A 7,386-nucleotide genomic window follows, 5' to 3' on the forward strand; every position below is an offset into this window, starting at 1 on the left:
TATATATATATATATATATATATATATATATATATATATATATATATATATATATATATATATATATTGTCACACTTATGACGAGAACCTTGTGTTGTTCTGCGCGTTGGGCTGGTTAGGCCAAGAAGCGGCTCAGTGCGAACTTCTTTGTCCTCTTCTACCCGTTGGTGCTCACAAAACCATGCGGCATTAGTCCCCCCTTTGAAAAGCATCGACTCGATGCTTGTAAAGAAAAAGAATAACTACAACACGCGCAGACGCAGAGAACCAGATCCTGAGTACCAGTAACCGCAGGGAAAATAAGATGACGCACCGACACTTGCGCCATGTGCAAACAGGAAAGTACAAAGAAAACAACCACAGGAGTCGCACGGTAGCAGAAGTAGCGCGAAAGCACAAGGGCTACTGTGTGTAGTACGGCTTGAGTCGTACGACGTGCACGGTTTCGGGTCGAAGTTGTCGACGTGAAGACATTGCGCCGTCCGGAAATACTTCATAGGTGAGGTCACTGACACGTCGGAGAACCTTGTATGGTCCGAAATAGCGGCTCAGAAGTTTTTCAGACAAGCCTGGTCGTCGGACAGGTGTCCACACCCACACTCGGTCGCCAGGGTGGTACGCGACGTTTCGACGGCGAAGGTTGTAACGTCGCGCATCTGCGTCTTGCTGGTGACTGATGTTTACGCGAGCCACTTGACGAGCTTCTTCGGCGTACTGGGTGTATTGCTCGGCGTCTGGGGCAAGTTCATCGCTGTTATCGCACGGAAGCATAGCATCGAGCATGGTTTGCACGTTGCGTCCGTAAACAAGGCGGAAGGGTGAAAATCGCGTTGTTTCCTGCGTTACCGTATTATACGCAAACGTGATGTATGGCAAAATCTCGTCCCAGGTTTTGTGGTGTACGTCCACGTACATTGAGAGCATGTCTGCTATGGTCTTGTTAAGTCTTTCCGTCAGTCCATTTGTTTGTGGATGGTAAGCTGTTGTTTTTCGGTGACTTGTGCAGCTCAGTTTAAAAATGTCTTCCATCATTTGTGCCGTAAATGACGTCCCTCTGTCCGTAATCACACATGACGGCGCGCCATGCCGCAGGATGATGTGGTGCACGAAGACCTTCGCGACTTCAGACGCCGTGCCGCGGGGTAACGCCTTTGTCTCGGCATAACGGGTCAAGTAATCAGTCGCCACTATAATCCATTTGTTTCCGGTGAACGACAAAGGGAAGGGTCCTAGAAGGTCCATTCCCACAAGGTCGAATGAAGTCCGCGGTGGTGTAATGGGGTGGAGAAGGCCGGCGGGTTTCACAGGGGGCGTCTTGCGACGCTGGCACTCGCGGCAGCCTTGCACGTAGCGGTGTACGCTGGCCGATAGTCGTGGCCAGTAGTACTGCTGGCGCACCCTGGCGAGAGTCCGCGAGTAGCCCAAGTGTCCTGACGTGGGCTCGTCGTGGCACGCAAGGAGGACGTCATCACGCATGTCGGCTGGGACAACGAGGAGAAAGGCTCTGTCGCTACCTCGCGCGTTTTTCTTGTAAAGGATGCCCCTTCTAAGACAAAATGATGACAGCCCGCGCGCAATGTGTCGAGGAACGTGGGAGTTTCGGCCTTCTAAGGAATCGATAACAGGGCGCAATTCTTGATCTGCTCGCTGTCTTGACATGAAGTCAGAATCACTGACTGCTCCGAGAAAAGCATCGGCCTCCTCTAAGTCCATATCGGGATGCCCCACAGGTGCTCGAGAAAGCGCGTCAGCATCTTCGTGTTTGCGCCCAGACCTGTACACAATCGTGATGTCGAACTCCTGCAAGCGCAAGCTCCATCGAGCGAGACGGCCAGACGGATCTCTGAGGTTGGCCAGCCAGCACAGCGAGTGGTGATCAGTCACCACTTTGAAGGGACGGCCGTAAAGGTAAGGTCGGAACTTTGCCGTCGCCCACACGACTGCGAGGCATTCCTTTTCTGAAGTAGAGTAGTTGGCCTCGGCTCGGGAGAGTGTACGACTGGCGTAAGCGATGACATACTCAGCGCCGCCGTGTCGTTGTACAAGGACAGCGCCAAGTCCGACGTTGCTGGCATCTGTGTGTACTTCAGTAGCAGCGTCCTCGTCAAAATGGGCTAGAGCAGGCGCTGTTTGCATTCGCTGCCGTAACTCTGCGAAAGCTGCCTCTTGTTCTGTAGTCCAGGCAAAGGGTACATCATCTCGGGTGAGTCGCGTAAGCGGTTCGGCTATCTTCGAGAAGTTGGCAATGAACCGACGATAATACGCGCACAAGCCGAGGAAACGGCGTACTGCTCTCTTGTCTGATGGAACAGGGAAGGCGGCGACGGCTGCAGTTTTCTCTGGATCGGGCCGAACTCCATCCGCACTCACGACATGTCCCAGGAATTTCAGCTCTTCATACCCGAAATGGCACTTCTGGGGTTTTAGCGTGAGTTCAGCAGAACGAATGGCTTCCAGAACCATTCTTAGGCGCTTGAGATGTTCTTCGAAGCTCTCAGAGAAGATGACCACATCGTCGAGGTACACAAGGCAGCTTTGCCACTTCAAGCCAGCGAGAACGGTATCCATCATCCGCTGGAAAGTGGCTGGAGCAGAACAGAGGCCGAAAGGAAGAACTCTGAATTCATAAAGCCCATCTGGAGTTACAAACGCTGTCTTTTCTCGGTCTCGCTCATCAACCTCTATCTGCCAATAGCCGCTCTTTAAATCGATCGATGAAAAATACTTGGCGTGTCGCAACCTGTCGAGAGAGTCGTCGACTCGTGGAAGCGGGTAAACGTCTTTCTTTGTGACGCTATTGAGTTTCCTGTAATCAATGCAGAATCGGAGCGTTCCGTCTTTCTTCTTAACTAAAACGACTGGCGAGGACCACGGGCTGCTGGACGGCTGAATAACACCATCGTCGAGCATCTCCTTTACCTGTGTCTGTATAGCTTCGCGTTCTTTAGCAGAAACACGGTAAGGTTGCTGTCTGATTGGGCGAACGTCATCGTCGGTAATAATTCGGTGCTTCGTGAGGGGCGTTTGACCGACTCGAGACGAGGAGGCGAAGCAAGATTGAAATTCCTTCAAAAGGTTGTGAAGTGCGGCCTTCCTCTCGTCCGAAAGCTTCGAATTGACGTCGATGTGGTTCAGAAACCTGTCACCATCATTGATTTCCTCGGACGCGAAGCACTCCGTGACGTCAGCTACAGGGTCTCCATAGGCCACGGTGGTGCCGCGGAAAAGATGCCGGTGCTCGAAGTTGAAATTCGTCACAAGTATCTGTGACCGTCCTTCACGAACACGCACAAGACTTCGGGCTGCACACACACCTTGAAGCAGCAAGAGTGATAGGTTGCTCTCGGCGACCGCGTCACCGTCTCGGAGATCTTCACAAGTGACCTCTATGAAAGCAGTCGCTCGTGGTGGCAGCGTCACGCTTTCGTCAGCAACACGCAGCGCATGTCTCCAACAGCTATCGGCGTCTCGATCTGTTGCGCGTTGCGTCGAGAAGGTCACCATTCGTTCGCGGAGATTGATAATCGCGCCGTTCTCGCGAAGGAAGTCCATGCCGAGGATGAGCTGACGAGAACAGTCGCGGAGGACGAGGCAGGTCACCACAAATGTTGACGCACGGATTTTCACTCTTGCGGTACAGCGACCCAACGGTGTAACAACATGTCCTCCAGCTGTGCGAATACGTGTTCCAGTCCAAGGCGTCATCACTTTCTTAAGACTAGTGGCCAATTTTCCGCTAATAATTGAATAGTCTGCGCCCGTATCCACCAATGCGCTGACCTGACGACCGTCTATCAGCACAGGAATGTCGAGCGAGACTCGGTCACTGTGTTCAGATGTAGATTCCGGCGTTTCTCTGGCACTGCACTCAAATGGGGATTTAATGTCCTCGGCGTTTCGCGCAAGCGTCGATGGGAGGTCTTCCGCACTTTGAGTCCCAGCGACCTCGCCCCCGAAGGTCGCTGCCTTCAGTTTTCCCGACGAGGGCTTGGGGAGCGTCCCCGTGCCGTCGCCCCGAAACGTGGCCCAATGGCTGCGGGTCGCCGTGGAGATGGTGACCGCGATTGACGTCGTGCGAATGGTACGCGTTGCTGGGCGAGGTAGTCTTCAATTTCCCTTGGCCTCTGACCAACTTGGGGACGAGGCGAATTAATGGCGAAACCGCGCAGTCCCAGCTGTCGGTACGGGCATTCGCGGTAGATATGACCGGCCTCACCGCAATGGTAGCAGAGAGGTCTTCTGTCCGACGTACGCCAGAGATCAGACTTCCGCGTAGGTGCACGGCGACTGTCGATGTCCAAACCAGCGTGTACTGATTGAATCGCAACTGGCGGCATCATCTGGATCGGGACTGCGGGGCTAGCGACCGGCAAGGAAGAGACCGGCATGCGCAAGGCTTCGGCATACGTACGGCTCCGAATATCAGTGGACACAGGAGCCGGTTCCACATTGGTAGGCATCGTTTGATAGTGCCGGTTGTGCAGCACCTGCTGGACCTCGTCCCGGATAACACTGGCGATGGAGCCTACCTCTGGTTGTCTCGGCCCGTACAGCTTCTGAATTTCTTCGCGGACGACAGAGCGAACGATTTCGCGAATCCATTCGATGCTGTTGCTCCCAAGCGTGGCGCTGAATTCGGGAGACGATGCGGTATTCACTTGCCGGTCGAATAGGGCAGACCGCTGATGAAGTACTTTCTCCATCGTTGCGGCTTCAGTTAGAAACTCGGCTACACTCTTTGGAGGACTCCGCACCAGACCAGCAAAAAGCTGCTCCTTCACACCTCGCATAAGATAGCGCAGCTTTTTTTCTTCTGGCATTGCAGGATCCGCTCGCTTGAAAAGCCGTGTCATGTCCTCCACGTACATCGTGACGGTCTCGTTTGGCATCTGAATGCGTGCTTGCAGCGCACGTTCAGCACGTTCGCGGCGGTCGGGGCTCCTGTAGGTCTCCAAGAGGCGATGCTGGAACTCGCGCCAGGATGTCAAGACATCATCTCTGTTCAAGAACCATGTTCGGGCGCCGTCCTTTAAGCAGGAATAGACGTTGCGGAGCTTTGCGGCGTCATCCCAGTAATTGATTGCTGCGACACGTTCAAACTCACTCAGCCAGTCATCCACATCTTCAAACAGCTCTCCGTGAAAGGGACTAGGCATCAGCGGATTCTGAACGGTGCAGTAGATCGGCGTAGAAGACGTAGGAACTTCCATGGCGGCTTGAGGTGAAGTCATAGTCACTGTGTCAGTAGGCTGTTCCAGTGCCTCCGGTGGTAAGCCTCGTTGGCGGCGGCTTGCTCTGTGAACTGGAGTGTTCACGGGCACAGGGCTTGTGTTCCGGCTACCGGGCGGGGTCTTGTGCATGGGGTGAGTCGTGAGTCGTCGTACCCAGCTCCTCCACCAATCTTGTCACACTTATGACGAGAACCTTGTGTTGTTCTGCGCGTTGGGCTGGTTAGGCCAAGAAGCGGCTCAGTGCGAACTTCTTTGTCCTCTTCTACCCGTTGGTGCTCACAAAACCATGCGGCAATATATATATATATATATATATATATATATATATATATATATATATATATATATATATATATATATATATATATGGGTCATTCCATGCCAAGTGTCCCAGACGTGGGTCACTTGGCATGGAATGACAATGTGTTAGAGGGCCGTCTGCACAACTAGCATACACATACTGAAAGAAATCACGCACATTGTAACGCGAATTCATTACTCGTGGCGCTGACATCAACGCGACAAGACTTTCGACCACTCACGAGCCACTGACACATCTCGCATCTGGCCGCTGCCTGTGACGAGTGTCAGCTGCAAGGGGTACCACGTGCTTTGCGGCGAAGTGGCAACAAAATGAAATGCAGGGCGCATTCAGAGGGCCCAATTCAAAAAATATTTTCTTCCTTAAAACAGAAAATAATTTGTTTAGACTTTCTTCATTACTTAACGATGTGGTCTACTATGAAATTTCGCGTGACGAGAATTTTTTTGGACCGCATCAGTATGAAAAATACGATCAAACATGCGACAAATCGCATATTTTCTCTAAATTCAGAATTTTTTTTTCGGGAATATTTGAAGTATATTTTACCCCTAAACATTTTTGTACTAAAATACACTTTTCTGAAAATCATACTTTTATTAAGAGTGGTTAGGGAGAGTTCTAGATAGCTCAAGAAAAAATTACGAACACTCAAGATTTTCGTAGTTTTTAAAGTTATGTAGCTGGTAGTGAAACACAAAAATTTCGGAATTAAACAATAGAACAACTTAACAGAACCTCTGCGATAGCGCAAGCGTGGTTTTGAAGCTCAACACACAAAAATAGATTTTATACACATTTTTATATTAGGCACAGTTTAACAAATACAACCAAACTTCGAGGGGGCGCCATGATCGTCAAAATTTTTTGTGAGCAAAAATGTTTTGCTACAATACTCTATGTGGCACAGGAAAAATGCACAAATTTTACCAGCAAAATCTGCGATGCGCGAGCGCCACGTATATATATATATATATATATATATATATATATATATATATATACAGAACGTAGGTGGGTGCGTCCACATGAAATGGTGCTATAACCGCCAAAGTCCAGCTGACATTGTGCAAGCTCTCATTTATCAATAGACACGTTTCACTTTCGTGTTATACCGATTCTTATGAAGGAGGGCTCAGCCATGTTTTTTGAGGACCGATGCTTGACCTGTCTCATAGTGGGTCGTACCATTTCAACAGCGACCGGCGAACCAACCGACTGAGCTGCCGAATCATTGTCATCAGCGCATCGCATTTCGCGAAACGAAATTGACGCTGTCATGGATTCGGAACGCTGGCCAGAAGCGCGGTTCCCGGCGCGCTTCCACCCTGACCTCACGGCAATCAGCGAACGGCCTTCGGAAGAATTCGCGCTGCGAGAGGCCTACGAAGGACGATCCGAGTCCAGCAATGAGCCCACCTACTGGTCCACGGAAAGCGGCGTGCCTGATCAGCGATCGCCCCCAGCGCGCGAAGCAATTGCGAAGGTTAAGACGCAGCGATCGAAGCAGAACGTCGCTGATCAGGCGTTCGGGGACAACGACGAAGGTCCAAACTGGCTACACCACCCAACGGCATTGCGGGACAGCCCGCAATTCGACGTGGACGCCTACAGCGAAGAGCGAAGGTTACTCTCCGCATCGAGCGAGCTCCCTTCAAACTTGCAGAACCCGAGTCAACGGGCCTTCAGCTCCAAAGATAGAAGCCAGCACGAGCGGGCCTCACGAGCGCAACGCGTGGTCTCTCCCGTGTACCAGCCCAGTAAGCCAGATACATGCTCTAAGTGCGCACTGACTGCGTTCCTCGTCGCCCTTTCTCTGGTCTGTGTCGTGGC

Source organism: Rhipicephalus sanguineus, chromosome 6 (genome assembly GCF_013339695.2).
Source record: "Rhipicephalus sanguineus isolate Rsan-2018 chromosome 6, BIME_Rsan_1.4, whole genome shotgun sequence".
NCBI classification, from domain to species: Eukaryota; Metazoa; Arthropoda; class Arachnida; order Ixodida; family Ixodidae; genus Rhipicephalus; species Rhipicephalus sanguineus.